A 22,801-nucleotide genomic window follows, 5' to 3' on the forward strand; every position below is an offset into this window, starting at 1 on the left:
TTTAAAAAATCCTTCATTTGGTTGGTTGTAAGTCTATCCTTTCTCGCGCAGCTCGCGGAGTGGAAGTTTGCCGTAAATAAAGATTCCAAAAAAAACTGCTTTCCCTCAAAGAAAAAGAAGTCTGATTGCATTCACGCTATCGTGAAACGTGTGTCACATCGACAGCAGCTCGGCGATCGCTTAATTCACGATCATTGTGACGTCGTCGTTTCTGCACCGCCTTTCGGGCACGGTTTTGAGGATTTTGACACTATTTTTGCTTTCGATTCCTCTCCCGTGTGCCTCATCCGTACTCCGTTTTAGTCAAGCCTCCTCAGCACGCCGTAACAGAAAGAAGTATTCCTCGAATCCGCTACGAATTTTCCAAGGCCTAGCCACCCGGCGCGTGAATTCCCCGTGGATGGTCGTGCTCATGCGCCGGCACAACAGGGGTCCGCCACAGTGACTGTTAAAATTAGAGCGACATATAGCCCCCGGGACGCTACTCCCTCTTTTGTTTACCGCCTGGCCTCCAGCGCGAGCTCCTTGCTCAAGGCAACGGGAGTTCTCGCGAGAAATGACCACGCAATTCGCCAGGCGAGGTCCCTACCAGTACATTTCGCATTAAGAATCTTGCGAACAATGTCGTATTGAACGCAGTCAATCAAAAGTCGCACCCTGCTTAGGGCAACGTATGGTGACAAAGAACGTGCATGTCGTAGCATAAACACTTTAACAAAATACACTGTTTGGGCTCGCTCTAGTGCTCTCCGCTGCCGTATGCATTCTGAAACATGAAAACCCTGAAAAATCTGAAAAACAATTCGGCTCCAATAAATGTCGGTACTTGTGAAAAATTGGAAGTAAGCCTTATTTTGATAGTACTTCCACCGCCGCAGTTGACTTTCCGCAGGCTTTTAAGGAAAGTGGGTATATTAAACGACTTATTTTTCGCGGGATCAATATTTCGCAATTTAGGTCATAGCTGAAGTTTTGGAATAATCCGCGGGTTCTAATTTTCGCGACGCGGTGGTATCTCAATATAGATTCCGATGTGCTTAGAATTTTCCGGAATGGTTCGCGGGACCAATTTTTCGCGAATTGTAGGCGCTTCGCGAGTTTCGCGAAATTTCGGTACTGACGAAAATTAAGTCGTTCACAGTATTTGATTTTTTCCTTTCCCTGTGCATCCATCAAGCATTTTTACTTTAAATATGCATAATAAAAATGGCATCGACTTTATTCATTTATAGGGCCGAATAAGTAAATACTCTACTTCCTGGATTATGAGTTAACTGGCGTATAGGGCAAATATTAAGCTCAACAAAGTAAAGAGAAAGCGAAACGAACCCATAGCTTTGATCAAATATTGAATCCTGATACAATAGGGAAAACACTCAACAGATGCCTCTTATTTAATATAAAAGGCTTTAACCTCAGCGTTATGAATGTCGTAAAGATTGAATACATATTCAGTTGAAAATTATTGACTTATACTTTAAACAAAATTGTAATTGTATGGCATGCACTCCACCAAATACTGTCTAACGCTTTCTCTGCAATTGCCTAGCACATATGGTGCTCTACCACGTCTATATGAAAATAGCAACATTAAGAAAGCATTACATCTTAAAATTCCCTAAACCAAAGATTATTACAGTGCTTCCCAATTAACTTAGCTTTACACAATTACCAAGTCTACACTCCCTGATCTCCCTCTGATTTATGTAGCTTGTTTATAAAACTTCCTTACATTTTTCAAAAGCTAAAATTCAATTGCCCGAATGCTCAAGGATATGCACTTGTATGCAAGAAAAGAGGAGTTCTGACGAACCGGTGGTATGATAGCTTCAGGTTTTGCAACATTGATGTCTATGAAAATTTGCGAACTAACTGTCTTCAATTATGAACGATAATGGCTACCAAAGTTCATGGCATACCTAGAGTGCCTTGTCTTGAGGGTTTATTGTCTTCCCAATCGGGGGTGTTATTTCTGCGTTGTGAGCTCGATCGGCTTCCCGCGGTCAGTCGTGGGGATGAACAGGACGACGCTGCTCGTTCGGGAAGGAACGGCGGCAGTTACAGTTTCACAATGGGGCACCAGCATACAAACTGTCTGGGCCGTCTAGACCCACTTCCTTTATATAGTGGGTGAATGGTTAAGAGCAAAGCGAAACTCCTGGGACTACTTTCCACTTTGGCAGAGCACACTTTTATCAGGAGGTTTCTTCTCCAGCGTTCGCTCTGCCAAAAGAAAGAGAGGTGAAAATAACTTTTACTTTACTCTTGTCAACGACACTAAGGGTTCATGTGGCCACGCACCCCAACGCTCTGCTGCGTCCTACTACAGCCTCCGGCGCTGGGCTATAGGCGACATGCTGGGCGCTTACGGGGTTAATTTGTTTTACACATTCGGTGTTTTAGGGTAGGAAATTTGTGTTTCTGAAGAAAAGTCAGTGTTTATCACGTATTATGCTAAAAGGAGACTCGCATGCAGGGTTTTCCATATTCCATTGAACACGGGCGTGATCCTTGCACTTGTAAACCGATCGTACAGGTACGTGAAGAAAACGAGGTCAGTTACCTGGCTATCGAACAAATCAGCATCCCCGCGGACAGTTAGTGAAAGCTAGGTTATGAGTCAACACAAAATAAAGCTGCAGCTAATATTATCTTTCCCTGTAACTTCAGTTTTTTCTTAGACAGTTGCGAATAATTTTTCAAAGGATTTTGATAAACATGTTTGGGGATTACTTTTTAGAGTTGATATGTTATTAGCGAACACAAGGGACACTACTGGTAATTTCACTCGACAAGATTGAATAATAAAGGCACTTATTGGCCTTACTTCGTTTCGGCCATTCGAGATGTTGCTAAATCAAAAAGCAATATTGTCTGATTTTGTGTGTGTTTTTTTTTTTTTTTTAGCTTGATCATCCTGCGCAGAAATATGCGTCGATCTGCAGGGTTGCATGTTGCAAGAACGAAAGAGATTTCAGAGGAATCTACGATTTATCACCCGATGGCAGAAATTGCACAAGCGAAGACGGCGCAGAGGGCAGAAAGGTGGGTTAAAGCACTCCAGACGTCCGCTTAATGTTTCAGATACTGAACGGAAATCCACACATTTCTGACGCCTATGCGATATCAGCTTATTAAAGGGCGATCCATTATATATTAGGAGAATTAAGCTTATTTGTTAGCTCTTTCTTGAGACTGTCTTAGAGCTGGTGACGTTTTACTGGCAGCGCTAGCATATTATATATATTTGCCGTAGCCGCTCATTCGTTGTGTTAGCGGCCCACAAAGGTATAGTCAGCGCCGATTGAATAGACCAATATCATCAGGCGTTCGGCGCATGTGTGACACCACCAGAACTTGAGCTTACAGGGTACAGGCGGCAGGTCACGCGCAGACCTTTAGCGAGGTTGTCGCATGTGCAGAAAGCACGCTGGCCGAATAACTGAATTTCACTCGATGCATTAAGGCAAGCCTGGCGCCCCAAACCGGCTGGTGAGGTTCGTGTGTAGGGTTGTATTCACTGGACGCCGTATTTCAATGCACTGTTCATAGCGCCAGACTTTAGAAAAAATAAAAAGGTCTACTCCTCCATATAGAGAGGAACGCGCTTGTAATCAATGTTACTTCAGAAAGGGAGAAGCTCTAGTCGCTGAAAGCAGGGGAGCAAAGTTCCTCTCTCGTCCGCATCGCATTACAGCAAACCCTGAAGCGAGCAAATAGAGCTGAATAAGGCTTGAGGAGGACACTACGTCTGTTGCACGGCGCGGAAGGAGCAGCAAATTAAACCATTCCTGAAACCAAAAGTCGCTCTCAAAAGAGCATATTTGAGGCAGCCTATATAGCTTATGGATGCACGGTAACCAAAGAATACCCCGAAGCGTGAAAGAGGGTTAAATCGCTCGCCATTAGATGGCAGGGTAAACCAGAGTAATTGCAAGCAGCTAGGTTCGCTGGCGCTAGGTACCGCCCGAGTTATGGGCCATAAAAGAAATATTTTTATTTGCTCGCGCCTCCATTGCCCCTTGGGGCACCTTTCTTACACAAAGTTCTTGCTTTGCGTTTTATTGTACTTTTTTATTTTTTATTGTTGCATTAAAAATCGTGTTTTTTTTAGTTCCTGACATGTACTTCGTATATATATAAGTTATTTGGCATCAACTAGTTTGTAACCCGTCCTGCCACAACCTGCAAAAGGAGGTTATCAGTATGTATAAATAACTAAAATACACACGTATACATACATTCAGTGTTCTAGGCATTACTGACAAAAAAATACGTTACTCATTACTAGCAAAACAAAGGAACGCGTGGAAGCCCTACGTTATGACAAAATTAAAAGAACGCGTTACCGTTACCGTCACCGATAAAAAGAACGGCACGTCAATTTTGCGTTACTCTTTATCTTTCAGTTGACTGTAAGCGCGGTTTTTTGTTTGTCTACACGGTTTTTCGACGTTGGCGCAAAGGGCGTAGGCATTGGGGTTCATCTAATCTGGGACTTTTTACGTGTGCAAAACCAGGGATAAAATTCAATTTATGTGAAATGAGTGCAATAATTAATGGCTGCGCGCCTACACTTTAAAAATGGTCACGCATAGCAAGCGTGACGCAAAGCGATTTTTTACACGCTTGTTCCAAGCGTGCTGTTTTTCAACGCTTAGAATTCACGCTCCCTATGCGTGAACTGTGCTATGGTTTAACGCTTCGCAGGCGTGAGGGGGCCCTTGTGTTTACACGCTTATTACAGCGTGCGTTTTCTCCACGCTTAGATAATGGCGCCTACTAGGCGTGTGAAATGCGCGTTGCGGTGGAGACCTCTGGCCGTGGGCATTGAGCTTTCCCGCATTTAGTATATCGTCCCAATAACTATGATTATTGGGACGACATACTAAATGCGAGAAACCCCAATGTCAGCGGCCAGAAGTTTCAACCACGACGCACATTTCACGCGCCTAGAAGGCGTCATTATTTGAGAGTGGAGAAAACGCACGCCGTAATAAGCGTATGAACACGCGGGCCCCCATGCATCATATTGTTATCGGATACCGTTATAGGAGCTCAGAAACGATCTACTAAATCCCTCTAAGTACTTCTTTAGGCGAATTGAGTAGTGCAAGAAAGATAAACGTGCTACTTTATGTATAATTACGCACATATACGAATGGCAGTTGTGAATCATGTTACGCCTGGTACATTGCGCTAAGTAGCTGCAAGCTGTTCACAGCTGTGCATTTTGTATAAAGATTTTAGGAAATTTATTTTTGGCGTCTAAAAACCCAAAGAAAGAGAGAGAGAGAGGGAGAGAGAGAGAGGGATCTTTTTAGGCTCTAGTTACAAGAAGGAACACTCCAAAAGGAACTAAATAGAAAGAGGCAAACAAATTTCAGCTTCGGGGTTAAACTCTTTATTTGAAAATCTTTTTTTTTGTACAAATAAGCCACTAAAAAGTATAATGCCCACTAACTGCTAAGAACTGCCACAACTATGAGTATAATCAAACAAATATGAATGAATGTCAATATTTTGCATTTTTAGCGGGTTTGAATCAGGATATATTTTTTCAGTAAATGTTAGAAAAATATCAATATATAAATCATTGCCATATGTTTTGCAGCTACGCAGTGATAATTGTGTGGTGTCATACTTCTTTGCGGTTCGTTTTCTATAACATACAGCAATTGGTATAGTAGAAAAATTGTGCTTTGTGGCAAGTCTGTGATTTTCTAAAAGAAGTTAACCACAGAATAAGAAGAAGGTTTTTCCTTCTAAAAATGGTTCGTAACAAAACACAACCAGTTTAAACAACGTCATCACTTCGCTGACAAAGGTCAAACTGGCATAAATATTAAATGAGTTGAAATGAGCAAAGTGTTGACTTCGTTACGAAAGTCAACATTTGCTAACAAAAATTGAATTGGCGCGTAATGACTAGATTTAGTTTTGGAGCATTCCACCACGTGGCACTTGCCATTTTTTTCTACATATCATAATTTTTCATTATTAAGGGCGGCCCTTTCATTCAATTGCTACAGCGATTAATATTTTGATGTACATAACCCCCCTCCAACCATTCCTCAAAAACAAGTACGAAAAAAAAAAAAAAAAAAAAACTGTGTGCGAGCAAAAAGTGCAACTTTGAGAGAAGATCACGCAACCTTTTCTGCGCCCACGCTACCTCAGACCTGCTTGCTGGTTTCACTACTCTCTGTACAAAAACCAAGCAGCTGCCCAAATGCTGCTGGGTATGTTACGTTTTTTTTTAAGTAGTAAACACAGAGGCATAGCACCAGCGCTTTCTCGAGTGACGTGTCTGGTTGCAGGCCGATTTCGTTTGGTGGTTCGTTGACGCAGATTAGCCGTCTCGTTTCGTCCCACACAATGCAGGGTCCCAGAATATCCGTCGGTGCAACCTGTTGACAATAAGATTAAGATATTATGGCCTAAAAAAAAACTTAGTATTACAAATATGAGTATAAACACTTGAACGTTCACATTGTCCACGTTGCACTAACTGAAACGCTCATAACAGACTGTTCTTAGTTCGTAAAGCTGTGTAACATTAAGTGCACTTTGAGCGTGCTTGAAGTATTCTCTTTATTGCGAAAGTGATCTACTCGCCGCTGAAATCAATGCGTTTTTTTGCGAGCGTCACAAAAAAGCGTCATGCCGACGCGGTACGGTTATGCCGACGGCGACGCCGCTCAAACTAACTCCATATTTCTGCAAAGCTTTATCTCAAAGAAACGATTGCGTTGAGACCGATCAAAACCAAAATGAAACATGCCTGCAAGCACCGGAACATGCAAAGATTCACGCGGCTGCCTCTGATGTTACATCGATTCTTTCCGTCTCCTTCACCGCTGCGACCCTTTTCCTCCTACAATGCAACGTTGTGCACCCTTTCCCTTCTTTGCTGCTGGCACCCTTTTTCCCGTGCCACATTGCCACGTACCCATTTTGTCCTTCACCCATATTCTGGGTGTTCGTCGATTCCGAACCGTAAACTTTCAACACGGGAGACCGACGCAGAGGCGGGACTTCAGGCAAAATATGCTTTTGAAGTTTTTGTGACAGCAATGCAACACTTGGAATAACAAGCTCACCTCTGTACTGCAGTGTCTACAGCCGAGAACAAACTCGCCCGACTACCTCAACGACGCCCCAACATGCACGGTTCATTCCTTCACCTTTCCAAATAAACAACATTTGTTTCAATTACGCGCTCAATCACAAGCAGCAAAAACGGTTTCCTAGATGTGGCTGTTATGGTGAAAAGCACAACGCTTCAAGAAAAGCAACACGACGAAGACTGTGCTAGTTGATACTTGCGCTTTCACAACGAAAGAAAAAAACAACAACAGCGGATTAAGACAGTAATGGGGGACAAACGAAAACAGGGTTCTTACCCAAATATTGCAGCCTTCCATAAATAGCTGGCGAATGGCCGCAGTAAAGGCACCAGCCAAATGGGAAGCCCTTTCCTTGGCTGGCCATTCAGGTCCGTCTCCCACATTAATTCGGGGCACTCGCACTCGCTATGTTTGCAGCGACCCCGCTGCACTCCACGCACGTCAAGTGCGGTAAACATGGCACACTGTGCCCGAACTCACGCGCCGTCTCTCGCTAAATCACGCAAGTCGCATTCAGTCAAGCTGGTCCAGCCACCAGCCACAGCCACAAACAAGGCGTGTCGGGAACTGACTGAGCGAGCCAAGGAGCAACGGAAACAGCGCAACGGCTTTCTCGCTTTTCCCGCCAAAAAAAGGACGCATGCGCCCTCTGTGCTTCCAGGAAAAGAAAAAAAAAAAGAAAAAGCTCACATCAACAAAAAATCAACAAAAAGGCACGCGCAAGTGGATCTTCAGGAGGGTCAACCCATTCGGATATATATTAGCGTGACGATGAATGGAGGCGCGCGCGTTTCTCCGAAAATCTAAGCGTGTGTTTTGCGGTCGTCACGCTAACGCTGTTGATCACGTCCGAAAAAAAGGCTGAGCGGGATTCCTCGGACTGCTTTAACGCTTCGACACAGAAAACAAACGCTTATTCTCGATCACGTGGTGCTTAAAACGTCATTCCCGTCGTATTGACGTCGGTTCCACGCTTGAAACTCGCGGTTAGCGTGAGGTTCAGCGTGACAGTTTTTAGAGTGTATAGATCGTTTCAGCTTAGACCCTAACGCAGACGACGCTACGAGGTAATGGGACCAATCAACCAGCGCCAAAAATGAATGTCACTCGGTCTAATTTTGTTCATGATTGGTTCAGCGTTGGCAGGACACGTGCAGAAACATAACGAATACCTTGATTGTGCTCTTTTGATGCTTTCTGGTTGGTCACATCAGCTCTATAGCGTAGGCTGGGTCTGCACGAAAACATTAGTGTATTTGTTTTTCAGTTCTTGTGAAGAAGATGTGAGGAGGAACGTGATTACGTTACCCGTTTTTCTTTTTTTTAAGTAACGAGTACGTTAATACGCTACAGAAAGAAAACTATGCATTACTAGTAATTACGTTACTTGTAACGCGTTACCGCCAAGACTGCATACATTACGCGTACCACAAGCATCATCTGGACATGTGCACCAAGCGCATACACATACACAGCACATACAAGCAGGACACAAACAGCACACTACTCCCTTTTTTTTATTCCCACACTGTCGGGATTTTTTCTTTATTTCAAGAAAGTAGGTGGTACAAATTCCATATAAAATTGCACTGCAGCATATTTGGCAGCGAACATTAAAATTCCCGTATCTCGAGAAGAAGCCCACACACGCACAGCCACTCGGGCTTGGGATTGCAGGCCGAGAAAACGCTTTCAACACACTTCAAGAGGTTGTAAAAATAAAACCGAACTTCTTTCGCAGTTGCGTCGGCATGTCTCACTGCCATACGCGAATGCCATATGCTTAAAAGCCCCAGAAAACAAAAACATGTCATGCGGTACATTGTCATCGTTCATGACGTCCAAAAAACGTGTGCCCAATTGGCTAATGGAGAACTGTTTCTTTAGCATGCGTTAGAGGCCATGCCCAAAAATAAAGCGTCCAAACAGAAAATAAATACATGTTCAATGATCTCCGGTTCTTTGCATAAAGGACAGCCAACAGACCAGGCCATTCCTAACTCCTTTTCTCTTAACCACGCCTTCACAGGTAAAGTGTTGCTGTGCAATTTAAAAAAAAGAAATTTGTCGCCGAAGGGGGTATGCACATGCGCTTCACTCGCTTCAGAAACTCTTGGGCACCATTACAAACAACAACTCGGAACTTTGGGGTGGAAAATAAACTGATCAGCAAGTCACGCTTGAGTGTTTTCTTGCTTACAACAAAAAGGTATACTAAGGAAAAACCCGCATTCAAAAAAAGGACTGCGTTGACAACTTTTTTCCGGGAGCCAACAAGTCTCATTGGCTCGCCGTCACACGAAGATACAGGAAAGAAAGGAAGATGAGGCGCCAGTTTTACTTGCATAAACGTACTATCGTGGACGCTGTTAGCTATAACACCGCAGCGGTGGCCGTGCCTAGAGTAACTGTATAGGCTCTGCTTGCAGAGCCAGAGTATCGCGTTCCTTTTCCTTTCGCCGCCATCTCCGTATTGGCGGAGGAGTGGTCACGTGGGCAGAACTGGATCCGTACTTCGTGCGGGAAAGCGGCCTTCCAGAGCACCGAGTTTCAGGGGGAACATATTTTCCGCTTTGAGTTCGCCAAATATAGATCCTAGACTAAAATCGAACGGACCGAAAGCTTCCTAAGTCATTGAACATTATGTGCGTCAACTGGGGTACAAAACATTCCTGTTTTTTTATAACGCGAGCGATGTTTTAGGACACCCGCTTCCAAGGTATGGGAAGCAGACGACACGGACGACGATCGCGTTGCTCGCGTCTGCGGCTCTCGCGGAAAGATACGCGACCGGCACATCCGGCCATCTTGGCGAGTCGGCGAGCTCTCGTGCGAAAGCGAGGAGACGGCGTTTTCGTCAGCCGCTGCGTCGTTTACCGCAATGAATTGACGACTTCACTTCACACGCGACCCGCAAAATCCGCGGGTGCGATTTGTGCAATCAAGAGGGAAACAGGAAACGACGGGACAACGATGACGGCGCCTGCGCGGCTCGTCGCCGCACGCCGCACTATTTTCCTTGCGCAGCGCGCCGCAGCACGCCACAGCACGCCGCCTTGCATCTGCGCCTTCGCGTCCCCTGCAAAAACCGACTGTGGCTTTCCGCAGTGCTTGGCTCCAGAATGGCACCATTGCGGTACTCTGCTCCGCAAGCGGAGCATATACAGTTACTCTAGCCGTGCCGTACCCCCAGCGCCACATAGCAGGCGCCGTCCGAAACTCCGCGCATGCGCCGTGTGGCGGACTCGCTCTTCCCGTTTGCGAGCACACCCTCGCTTTGTCGTCTGCTAGGCGCAGAGCAGGCGATGCCACAGTGCTGCTCGTCTGGTACCCTGGCCCTAGCGAAGTGGTGTCAAACTCATTTTAAACCGGCGATTTTGATTGGGGGAGATTGCAGAGTCATTGGGGCATTAACCCTGTCTACGTTTTTGTTTTATTATTTTTTTTTTTTTTTGCTTTTTCAGAAACAGGATTTTGCAATGCATCTTCCACTATATGCACTCGCAAACCAGTATGAGCGCAGCAGGTGTGATACAGAAATCGACTTATACTCCGTTTCACCTAAAGTCCGAATGCAGCGTACGCTGCAAAACGACATAGCCAATCAAATAGCGCAAAGGTGCAATGTCACGGAATGCATCACCGGGGTACACAATAAGGTGCAAAAAGTGAGCTTTTGTCGCTTTTGGTTGGCCCTATCGTCTCGTAACGTCCGCTGAGCTTAGATTTAAAGTGAAACGGATTATAACTGCAAGTTTGACCCATAAAAAAAGAAAAAAATTGTCTACCGTGATATTACAATTTGGGGCTATGATTATCCTTAGCCAGCGGAGTCGGGGAATCAACCATGGACACCTCTTACGCGGTGGTTTGCTGAACCGTGTTCAGGGAAAATGGGCAAGCGCTGTAGCGTCGTCTGCTCTGTGCCTAGCAGACGACAAAGCGAGGGTGTGCTCGCAGGTGGGAAGAGCGAGTCCGCCACACGGCGCATGCGCGGGGTTTTGGACGGCGCCTGCTATGAGGCGCTGGGGGTACGGGACGGCCACCGCTGCGGTGTTATAGCTAACAGTGTCCACGATAGTACGTATAAATAGGTGTTCGTGATCGCGCAAAAAGAAGAAACGGGACACAAGTTGCCTTACAGACAAATGCGACAACCCCAACCCACTATCGCGTATGCGGTGAAACAAATTGTCACGTCTCATTGGCTGCCAAAACGAGCTCCAGATGAACTTCGCAAAAAATCGATGTAACCTTTGTATATCTACCCTCGCACAATGAATAGCCTGCAGGACATATCACACTTTAGAAATCAGAAACACGTTGCAGACCGTCGCTTTAGCAAAAATCGACAGATCACGCCTCTTCCAGCACGAAGCGCGCCTGTCGAGGCCGGTGGCGACAACCAACCAATATTGTTTGTTCTCCAGGTAACAATTGAGAGGCACGCCAAGTTATGTGCGCGGCACGCTGTCCCACCCCATACCTTCGTACACCGAAGGTGTCGTGACCCACGCCCCATGCCAAAGGCCTCGACGCTTTCACCAATTTTCGGCAGCCCCTGTAGCCTCACAAAACCTATTGGCCAAAGTCACCGCAGCACTCACGCTCCTCTTGTCGCTAAAAAAAAAACAGCCACGTCGTTGGCGTAGTTCGTGACTTCCACTACCACGTTTCCCAGCCGGAAACCGCTACACTGTTCACTGTTTGAAACGCTCAGAAAAATAGATCCAGGTACAAATTCAAAAATAAAGGTGACAAGGTGCATCCTTGTCTGACAGAGGAACGAACGGTTATCACATAGGTTAGCTCCTTGTTTACGATGAGCCGGGTTTTGCAATCTTTATACGCCCATCTTGCCTTCTCCAAAATAACTGAGCCAACATTGACTCGCTCTAAAATATCAAAGAGTACATCGTCTTTAACGCGATGAAATGCTTTATCGAAGTCGGTCTGATGCATGGCGGCTGTGCCGTTGTCGTTATCGCACGCCTTCAGAACATTGCGAGCTACGTGAATGTTTATTGTGATGGAGCGGCCCTGAATCCCACAGGTCTGATGCTACCCGATCAGTTGGCGGGCTACTCCCTGAAACCGAGTGGCTAAGAGTTTAGCGAAGATTTTGTGGTCGACTTTGCACAACCTTATCGGCCGATAACCTCTTTCTTTACGTAGTTTAGCGTCGTCGCCACTTTATTGGGATAAATACGGTGTACGCTCGCCCAAAAGATTTCAGCAGCGTTTTACGTTCGTACACTTCGGAAAACACTCGTAACGAAACCACGTCTTCTGAGTTTTTAAACTTTTTGTAGAACTCCGCCCCTATACCATCTGGCCCCAGCGTTTTTGCGTTGGGCAAGCTATCAATGGCCAAATGCACCTCTTCTACAGAAATGGGTACTTCGAGTTTCTCCCGCTTGTCTGCGTCGAACTGGAGAAGAAACTCTTGTAGGCTCCCGCACGCGGGGTCTTTCCTCCCTTTGGTTTGGCTGTCAAGTAGCTGCCGGTGATGTTCCACGAAGGCCTTCTGGATTACAGTCGGGATCGTGCTGCTCACCTCCCGATATTCTATTTCCCTTATCTCGTTGTGCAGCACGTACCTCTTCTCCTCGGCCAAGGCACGTCTAGTCGGTTGCTCGCTTAGTAAGAATTTCTCAGAGCGAGCTCGCACTACGGCCCCACGGAACCGCTCGCGGTGCAACTCGTCTAGACGTTCTTTTACTCAATCTAAATTTTTAAGTCCACTAGAAGGGTTCTCACACTCCGCTCTCGACAGGGCCGCTGAATTGGCGGTTAAATTGCCCTCAGCAAAGCCTGCCTCAAAAGCTAAGATAGAGGACCTTTTCTTTGCAATCATTTTAACATCTTGCTTAAAGAGCTCCCACACCTCAAAAAGGCCCCCCCCCCCCCCCCCTTCGCTCTTTCAAAAGAGCTCTCACAAGTTTTATCTGCCGCCTTTACAAAGGCTTAGTCATTGTGGAGTTTTGCTTTAAACTTCCACAGCCTACACTTGAATGGCTTGGGCGACGTCTTTTCGCCTATAGTTGTCGAAAGAAAAAAGTGATCCAAACAATAAACAGACATGACGCGGTACATTCTCAACATGGCAGCAACAGGAGCAGAGACGTACACTCGATCTAATCGCGCATGTGAGGATGCCTGAAAATGTGTGAAACGAATCTCTGACGTTTCGTTTCTCACAGTTCCGGCGTCCACCAAATCAAAATCATCGATCAAATCACTTAATACCGTAATACTCCTGTCTGTGCGTCGCCCAGACGACGATCTGTCCGCTGTTCGGATAATACAATTAAGATTCCACACAATACGACTATACTATCACACTCTACAAAACGGCGCAAGCCATAAAAAAAGGCAACACGGTCCTTCACTGTACTGGGAGCATATAAACCAATAAACCGCCATTTAACTGCTGATAATAAAAACAAAAATCGTACAAAATAAAGCGCCCCTCCTGGTTGGTGGTGACAGCCCACTCCGACAAAAATAGGGACTTATTGAAAAAAAAAAAAAACCCGAAGCGCTGACGGCCGGCGTGACACAAAGTTCGTAAGATGTTAAAAAAAAAAACGCTTTAGCGCGCTCGCTACCTGTTATTCCTCAGCCATCTTAGTCTCACCGCCAAAAATCGGGTCTCTCTTTGATGAGCAGACGCTGCACTTGGTACTGTTTTCTGCGCGTGCCTAGTCCTCGAAGATTTAGCGTTGCGATTTTGATGGCTACGGCCGTCAGGAGGAACGTTATGTTCCTACTTGTACCGACCGGACTTGCCCACCCCCAACCACGGGTTGGGGTCAGGGGTCATCCCTGTCGTCGCGTCCGTCTCTTCGAGGCCTCGCTTGGTGGAGTCCGTCATTTCGTCCATGTCCTCGTTGCCTTTGGGAGCCTTATCGGTCGTCACGAAACAGGCCGTAGGTGAATCATCGATGCCCACGGGCGACGTCGCCACAGAGAGAGGGACACCTGGGCTATACTTAGAAGCCGCGTGAGCCGTCCCGGCCGCGTCTTCCGCCACAATGACTTGTGGGAGTGTGACGTCTCGGACGCGGAGCCCCTGCTGCTCATCAGGCTGCGGTTCAACGACGTGGTCCAATCGTTGGACAGCCCGCTCTGCCTCCTTTGTTTTCATGATCAAGGGCAAAAGCTCGCCCGCCACGGCTTCACCGGTGACACCGGCGTACGTCTTGACGCACCCGTCCCCGTACTGACCAAAATGATAGCACACCGAGCACTTTGGCGAGAGGCAGTTGCGTCTTATGTGCCCGGTGCGCTTACAACGAAGGCAGACGGGGGGGCGCCGGCGATCACGATGAGCAGGTTGCCTCCCTGAAGGCTCAACCGGTATGGCATGCTGTCGGGCGTGACACCATTCTTGGGCGTCATGCGTACGATGCACGTCGTCGATTCGATGGCCTGGAATCCCTCGACACGCCACTTTTCGCGAGATACTTTCACCACTTTCTCGTACGGCTCGCAGAGCTTGCTCACCGCTTCGTCAGAGACCTGGAAGGGGACCCAGTGAACCCAAAGGCGCACCTCGGTGGAGAAGGGGTCGATGACGACGCATCGTTGGTTCTTGTTGGTCAGCTCCCCGAAGTTCATCAGGCGCTCCTTGGCCTCTGGCGTCCGAAAGGCAACCAGCCACAGATGATTCGTGTGATATGCGCCCAACGAGACGATATCAGACAAAACAGCGGTGCGCTTCAGTTCCTGGCGAAAGTCTTCGATTCTGTGGAGACGCCCCTTGTGGTTGCAATGCAGCAGGACAGAGTTGACACAGGTTGGACCGGTAGGTACTGGTTGCAGTACAATCCAGTATTCTACCATAGAACGTACGGTGGCAAATGGCAAACTACCACTGCCGTCAAGGGCCGTTATCTCCGCTCCGGAGAAGCTAGTAATTCTGCGACCGTCGCTATTGGCAGCCGGAAACAAAATCACACTACCCCGACTACTACTTGCGACCTCTCCGCTTCAGCCCTTTATACTCGTCGTTTTGAATGTACACATTTTCTCGAGGAGTACCGAAGCAATTAATGATATTCCCAGCATGATGAACTTTTCTCATTAACGTCATGCCTCCGAACGTATTTCGAACGACTCAGGGGATGAATCTCTCAGTAATAAATAAACGATTATGCCGTAATTCTTTGAAGTCTGTTAAAACAAGCCGCTCCACTGCGGTTCCAAGAGATGCGTTTGCATCCTCACACAGCACGTCGTGAAACGGCTAGAAGGACCCCAGTTTTTCTATCGTTGTATTTGCTGTCTATTTGTGCTATTTCCGTGAAGATGCCATTGTCGTCTTCAATTAATCTCTGTAGAGGGGATATTCACTTCGTTCAAAGCGATGCATAACGGACAAAGAAATTATTTTTCAGCCAACATGAATACAGTCCAAGCCGCGATTGCCGGCAGGATTTAAGTGCATGAATCTACGCCGTCTAGAGCTCTAAAACTTCCAGCGCTCATCCCATCACTCCAGTTAGGGATCAGTTTCTTCAGGAACCGTAATATATATAAACTTCAAAATAACTAATAACGATTTGACCGACTTTAGTTTCTTAATAATAAAATTTCCGAATGTAAATATACCTGCTTTCCGTCATATCTCAAGACTGTTCAATCCCCCGTCCAAAGCGCAATAGCTCTCGAGGTGTGGAAAACACGAACTTTGCAAACCACAGTCACATTTAACAATACACAACGGGAGTTACGTTTCAGACCAACGTTACAACATTACTGATGAGAAGTGGGGGCTCATTCTGAACCTGGATTCATCGTGGCAAGCTCGTTTTAACGTGAAACTTTTTATGTGCGGCATTTCCTGAAGCTCGCATAAAAGCGTGACCGCAAGGATCCACACTGACGGGTTGATGGGTGCAAGAAAACAAGTGAGGTGATTCACGGTGGTTGGTTAACAGGAAGGTGACGTGACCATTGGGGTAGGCGAGGAGGAGCTCGACCACCTGTGCACACATAGAGTGATGAGCTCGAGAGTATAGAAATCTTTAAAAAATCGCCAGGTATATTAGCCCGATTAGAGGTTTTATCGCTTCATTCTAGGAAGAAATATCAAGTGCACACATGGTACGCCTTAATCTATATCAGCGCCATGAACGGAGGCGCCCCCAGGTGGCGGGTTCAAATCCCGACCGAGGTGCCCGCAATATGACGGAGGCTTATTGCGGAAAAGGCGCCGTGTAACCGAGCTTTCGGTTGCACGTCGAAAGGTTCCCAGGTGGTCGAAATCAATCCTCAGTCCTCCGCTGGGGCGTGCCAGATGCCCGTCATAGGTTTGGCACGTAAGACCCCCAATTTTGATGAACGTAGGCGTCTGGCGTCTGGAAACTAATAGTGCCGCTAAATGTTTGTGATGCTAGAAAGATTAATGCATGCAACACCTTTGCTTAGCAATTTGCGATAATTTATTTTGGCAAGAAATGTGCCTTTATCTTTACTAGAGATGTTTGATATCTGCAAAGCAAACCAGTATAACAGTCATAGCATCTTACCTGACTGATACCAACTGCTCCTATGACTAGGCGCGCCGTACGTCTTCAGTAACCGCAAAAGAAAATTGGCGTCACACGATGACCTTGCAGGTAATCACAAGGGCTGCCATCATGATAATGTCCGTAGTTTCGGTTTCGCCGTTGACCCCCGAAACAAATCTTTGCTATAGGATATGTACAAAATTACACGAGGCATAAAAGAATCGCACCTCTTATTTTAGGGATATTCCCTTTACTAAAATTGTCGTAACCATAAAACCGAGAAAATGTACCGGAGCTACGCTATAATGAGCTGTAAAAGGAGCCAACTAACAAAGACAGATGTTCAAGGGCTACTTCACGGATGCATAATAAATACTTTAAAAGTGTGTAATAATATCGGCCCATAGATTATTCATTTCCAAGATTTTCATTTACGTTTGCGTTCGCGGGTGTGTGAACATGAGCGCACGCATATGTCTGTGCGTTCGTGAGTGCACGGCGTGAGATCACGTTTGTATGTCTGTTAAATGTGGAGGCAGTATTGTTATTTGCTTCCTGGGAATACCTTCATTTTGGAAGGTCAACCAAATAAATCCCGGTCTTCATTTTATTTTTTGTTAGTTTCAAGAATTGTTAAATTTGACATGGTGGTTTTTAACAGCTTCTAAAGACGAGGACGATAAAAGGAACGGACACGCCAGGACAACATATATACATATCTTGCAGTTTGACGGCGTAACACCTCAACCGGGTGGATCCGCGTCAGATTACATCTCGGTTCTAAAAGTTTCAGCACATAACTTTTTTATGGCGTGTTTCAATTGCAAGAAGCCTCTGTACATGTAAAACCCATAAATACTGAACCAAATAATAGCACATTCAATGTTAATACCTTTTACCCCGAAGTGACCGAACACACACACTCACACCCGAACACTCGCAGCACTGAAACTGCAGATGCCTGCTAGAGCTTATCATAGGTGAGCTTATTATTGGTATGAATTTTCGGTTTACCTTTTTGAAGCCGCTAAAACTACAAAACAGAAGTCTATCGAACCAATCCTAAATAAAATTGCAAAAAACAACCCCCGTAAACTCTTCCTGCTTGCCACATGAAATGTATAAAACGAAAAATACAAAACAGCGACTAATATTTTTGCTTTGTTCACTGCCACTATGGCTTGTAACGCAATAAAACATTGATAATAATTGTGAGTTAACGATACCTTTTCGAAAGATCTCTCTGTCGAAAAAAAACTAACTATTTTCATCTTGTTTCAGCTCTGCCTTCTTTCAGAATGCGTTACGCGTTAGGTCGACCTTTTCAAGTATGGAAAACTAGTGGATTCATCGAGAATAATAAAGATTTCAATGCAGTTCAGTTTTACTTTTCTTCGCTTCGCGTATATCGATGAAATTTCTATTTAGATAGAGCAGAGGGGCTTCCTTTGGCAACTTGCGTCAAATGAGTAAACACAAAAGAGAGATGAAGAATTTTTTTTATGTAGAACAATAATATAGGGTTTGTAGACAAAGCTTCATGAATAATAAATGTTTATGACTTGAAACAAAAAATATGAAATAATGCATTTCACTTTCCTCTGGAGCACACGCATATGTATTTTTTTACTTCTTGCTTTCACAGACATTAACTTCGCGCCAGGACAGTAGTCGGCATTTCTACACTTGGTATTATTGCAAGCCATAAAACAGCCTAAATACTAAAAGACACGCAACACACTCATACCGAGCAAAAGCACAGTTTGAAGTGTTGTAGGCGTTACCGATAAAAGTAACAAAATACATTACTCGCTCCTTCCAAAAAAAAAATGCGTGAGCGTTACCGGTTAACAGTATCGAGTGGTACTTTTTAATTATTATTTTTTATGAAATTAAAATGTTTTACTGTTCTCATGCTACAGAAATTAATAAGCGTCATATTTAACTAAACCATGGAAGGGCAGTATTGAGATACAAATGCATTGTGACAGTTTTTTTTTTTTTTTTTTCATATATATATTTTATTAAATTTCTGTATTGCGATACAAATTTTCAAGCGTTCTTTGTATTTCGGCCGTGAAATGCGTTCTCAGAAGTATTTCTGGTATCGCGATACTCTAGGGGTCGATGTACCTCGTTACAATTTTCAATAATCGTTGTATTTCAAACAAAATATCCATATTACTTGTTCGTCTTGAGGAGTTGTAGGGTGGTGTGAAGGGTACATTGAGCTTTTCCTTTTGCGTAAACTTGCCCCAGACGATGCTGACCCACTTCTCTGTTATGCAGAGAAGACAACTGTTCATCCGGTTTTAGCTTCGACTATTGTTATTTTTAATGGACCTTTTTCCAGTAAGGAGTGCCCCATGACGGTTTCGCCGCCAACTACAAATGGAGGGCAACCGGACTCGCCTTCTCCCATAGGAAAAGATTAGTGTCGCAAGAAAACAGTGCCCCCCAAAAATGGCGAAAGGGTGGTCAAGGTCAAGTGGAAAGGGTGTGCGCGTGCGCAGACGCTTACTGGAAAAAGGTCTATTGCAAGTGAAAAGGAACGCTTTACGGACCTATGTTTCCTGAAAATAAAAAGAGCGCGTTATCGCTACCGTTATTGTTGTAATGTAACGCACGTTACTCTTAAGTCTCCTTCTTAAGTTATGAATTAACAGGTCTTACAATTTTGATGTTGCACGTATGCATAAGTGCCATATATCAAGAAACATTCCCATCTAGAAGCAACATAATTACCTTATCTTTTTACGGTTCTTCTTAGATCCGGGAAGGGCGTCATATTAACACTAAAAGTTTGACAGCACACCACGGTTCCACCAGAATACTCATTCAAAAAACGCAAAGAAAAACACGAAGAAACTTAAACATTTCTATGTCTTGGCGTCTAAAAACAAAAAAAAAGTGTAATTTTTTTTTAATTATTGGGAAGAATGTGTAAGGAGTAACGTTACTCCGTTGTCCGTTACTCGAAATAAGTAACGTAAGTACGATACCTGTTACCGTTTTGAAAATGTAACGAGTGGGTTACTTCGTTACAAAAAAGAAACTCGTTACCTGCAACGCCGTTACTCGTAAGGCGTTACCAAAAACACTGCATCTCGGGGTTTTTTGTTAGCACAGAAAATCGATTTAGAGTTTCCTGACATTTTTACTCACATGGATAAAAAATAGAAGTGAAATTGCACTCAAGCTCTAATGAGAACCTTTTTTAAAAAAAAATTAAAAAAAACTGCTGCTTACTTACCTTTTCTCTACGCCAAATACCAAGTGTCAATTTTACGAGAAATTCTTTTTCAGTACAGGAACGTCCACGCGGTAAATCAGGCTGAAGCTTAAAGTGAGCACTCGCTAGTTGGTTTCAAGTAATATTTTATATAAATGTTTAGGGTATTGCAAATATTATATGCTCAATTCTTTTTTAGTTTAGACTAACGGACGTACACAACCAGTTCTACGAAGTATAACAGCAGCGATAAAAGTTGTATTTACAGAAGTGTCTTCAGTGTCTGTAAATCTGTCACACAAACTGTAATCCTCTATCCGTATTTTCAAATAGTTATGTATCGCAGTGTGTAATTTTAATACGTGGAGCGATACCATTTTGTATCACTGTATTTCAGTATCAGTATTTTAGCAGTCTTTGGCACGTATTCCGGAATTTGTGTTTCCAAGTACTTTTGATACTACTTATGCCCTACTCTTCAAGAAGGATTATGTCCATTCTCAACTCTATATAATGACTTTATATTTTACGGTATCAATATTGCAGGTATGTGCGATAAGTACAAAGCTACATATGCCTTGGCGCAAGAAACATAACATGAGCTCTAATGTATTTTTAAGTATTGTGAAAAAGACGTAACGGGTGACGTAATTAGATTACCCGTTCCCCGAAATAAGTAGCGCAGCTACGTTACGCGTTGCTGTTTTGGAAAAGTAACGAGTACGTTACTACGTTACAGAAATATTAAGGCTTTACATGTAACGCCTCCACTTCCAACGCGTTACCGCCATCACCGGTGAAGGTGAACTAACTGGACGGGACTGGATTAGCTGAGAGCCATCACGTTGTGTTTCTGTTGTTTCGTATTGAGGGCCACTGGTTCATAGCATCCACTTAGCTTCGAAGGCATTTGCCCTCCTTTCTCACATATTCATCCACTGCACACAATCTTTACGATAAAACTATGGTTTGGACTAGTTCGTCCATGGTAGGTATAAGGTTTAAAAGCGCAAACAGACAGGAACGATAGGAAATAACACAAATGAAAGGGACAGGCGCTCTTGTACTCGGCAACCCAAAGAATGCCTTGGTGTTCTGTCCCTTCTTGCACGACGACACGTAGCCGCTCAACATAAAGCCGGAGCTGTCTCCAACATTCATACTTCAGAATTTCGCAAATTCTTCTGGCATGTCCCCATATTGGCTCCAGTATACCATAAGCGTATGTCTCTGTTGTTTTGATCTTTCTCTATCGTACGTCTGTTAGGGGTGTTAGACCTTATACCTACAATCTTTACTTTTTTTTTCTTTCGCACCTCCCAAAGTTGTGAAAAGTCACTTTTGTTGCCACGCATATCTCTAGAGACGAAATGTTCGGAGTATTCACAGCAGGTCTAGTGACAATCTAGAGAGCATTTGCGGAAACATCTTAATCAAATGCCCGCTTGTCGTGTCTTACAAGTACCGCCAACCATCGTTGCGGTAACATCCAAGACACATTTCACGAACGAGTAATTCCGCCGTCATTTGATTCTAAGGACCACTCGTTTCAGTACATCGTCGCGACTTGCTTCGAAAGGCGCCGCGAGGCGTGCGCCTCGCACGCCTCGCGCGCCTCGCTGCATACTTGCAAACACAAAATAAATCAAGGTGCTTTAGCATTGACCATATTGCAGCGTAGGAATTCAAGGACACCCAGGCGCAACCTCATCAGAGAAGCTGCAGAATTTGCAACAGCCCATTGAGCAAGGTGTTGCTTGTGAGCCACGGTGTTGCTTCTGCGAGCTGCGACCAACCACCCCCGATTTTGTGTTCAGACAATCTAGCTGGGCTCTAATCCCGGAGAAGTTTGGATGATTCACATATTGTCCAGCGCGACACCATCCCCGCAACCATCCAATCTGCAGGCTTCGCGAACTTCGGTACCAACTTTGTGTCTCGCGAGCCAAGCGACCCAGAAGTGCACAACCTTCAAATCTTGCGACGTTTACAATAAGCCAAAGCCCACGTTTCAATTCCAATTACCGGTAGTGGGTTATTCCAGGACCGTGGTTGGCCAGAGGACGCATTAGTCTCTGCGTAGGCTCAAAATGAGTTTACATTGAAAATATGAACGTTCCAGAGAATTTGGATTTCCACGTGCTCCTCAAATGGTCTCGAAAATCCGTGGATATGAAGGCCTAAACTTTTATTCCGTTAAGAAAACATGATTATCCGAGAAGTGGGCCCTTACATAGCTCAGTTGTGGGGACCATGGCTCGAAAAACACCTATGCAAATTGGTTGCATCATCATGGCGCCGGAGAGGTTGGTGCAACGGGCGACTCGCCTGTCTACGGTGCCACAGATCCCCTAAGATAAATTAAATATTAGTATTAAGATGTACTCAGGGTGTCCCAAACCTTATTACAAGGTTCCCAGCTCAAAAACATGCAACGCATTGCCTAACGCTCATTCTCCTCCCAAATGTACTGCGAGCGGTTCGAACAGGGTGTGAAGGTTTCAGAAGTAACCGTTGTCTTATAAGAATGAAATAATTGATTATTTTGACGTATTCATTGGGGAAATGCCGGCCCACGGAGCCATCGATTATATGGAGCTGATTGGTCTCAGTTGCCTAAAACAGACTCTATTTTTCCTTCAAAATTTTCAAAAAATAGTTGATAATATATTAATAGGACGACGATGCGTTCTGAAACTTTGCTATCTGGTTCACACCGCCAGAGCTACATTTAGACGGATGATGAGTGTTTGCAATGCGTCGTTTATTTTTGCGAAAAACAAAAACAAAAAAACTATACATATATTTGTGGGAGTGAAGTGGAACGAAAGTTTATTGAATTTCTCGTATGATTACGCTTTGGTACGGCCATAGGGACACGTTGTATTCGCTACTCCAGCGACCTAAGGCCTTTGCCATTG

At 44.8% G+C, this 22,801-nt stretch overlaps 1 pseudogene; it reads left to right on the forward strand.

The window, feature by feature from the left end:
- LOC115328954 overlaps positions 1–22,801 on the forward strand; it is a 121,176-nt pseudogene that overhangs the window by 83,104 nt on the left and 15,271 nt on the right.

This window comes from Ixodes scapularis, unplaced genomic scaffold (assembly GCF_016920785.2).
Source record: "Ixodes scapularis isolate PalLabHiFi unplaced genomic scaffold, ASM1692078v2 PGA_scaffold4__175_contigs__length_147842914, whole genome shotgun sequence".
NCBI lineage: Eukaryota > Metazoa > Arthropoda > Arachnida > Ixodida > Ixodidae > Ixodes > Ixodes scapularis.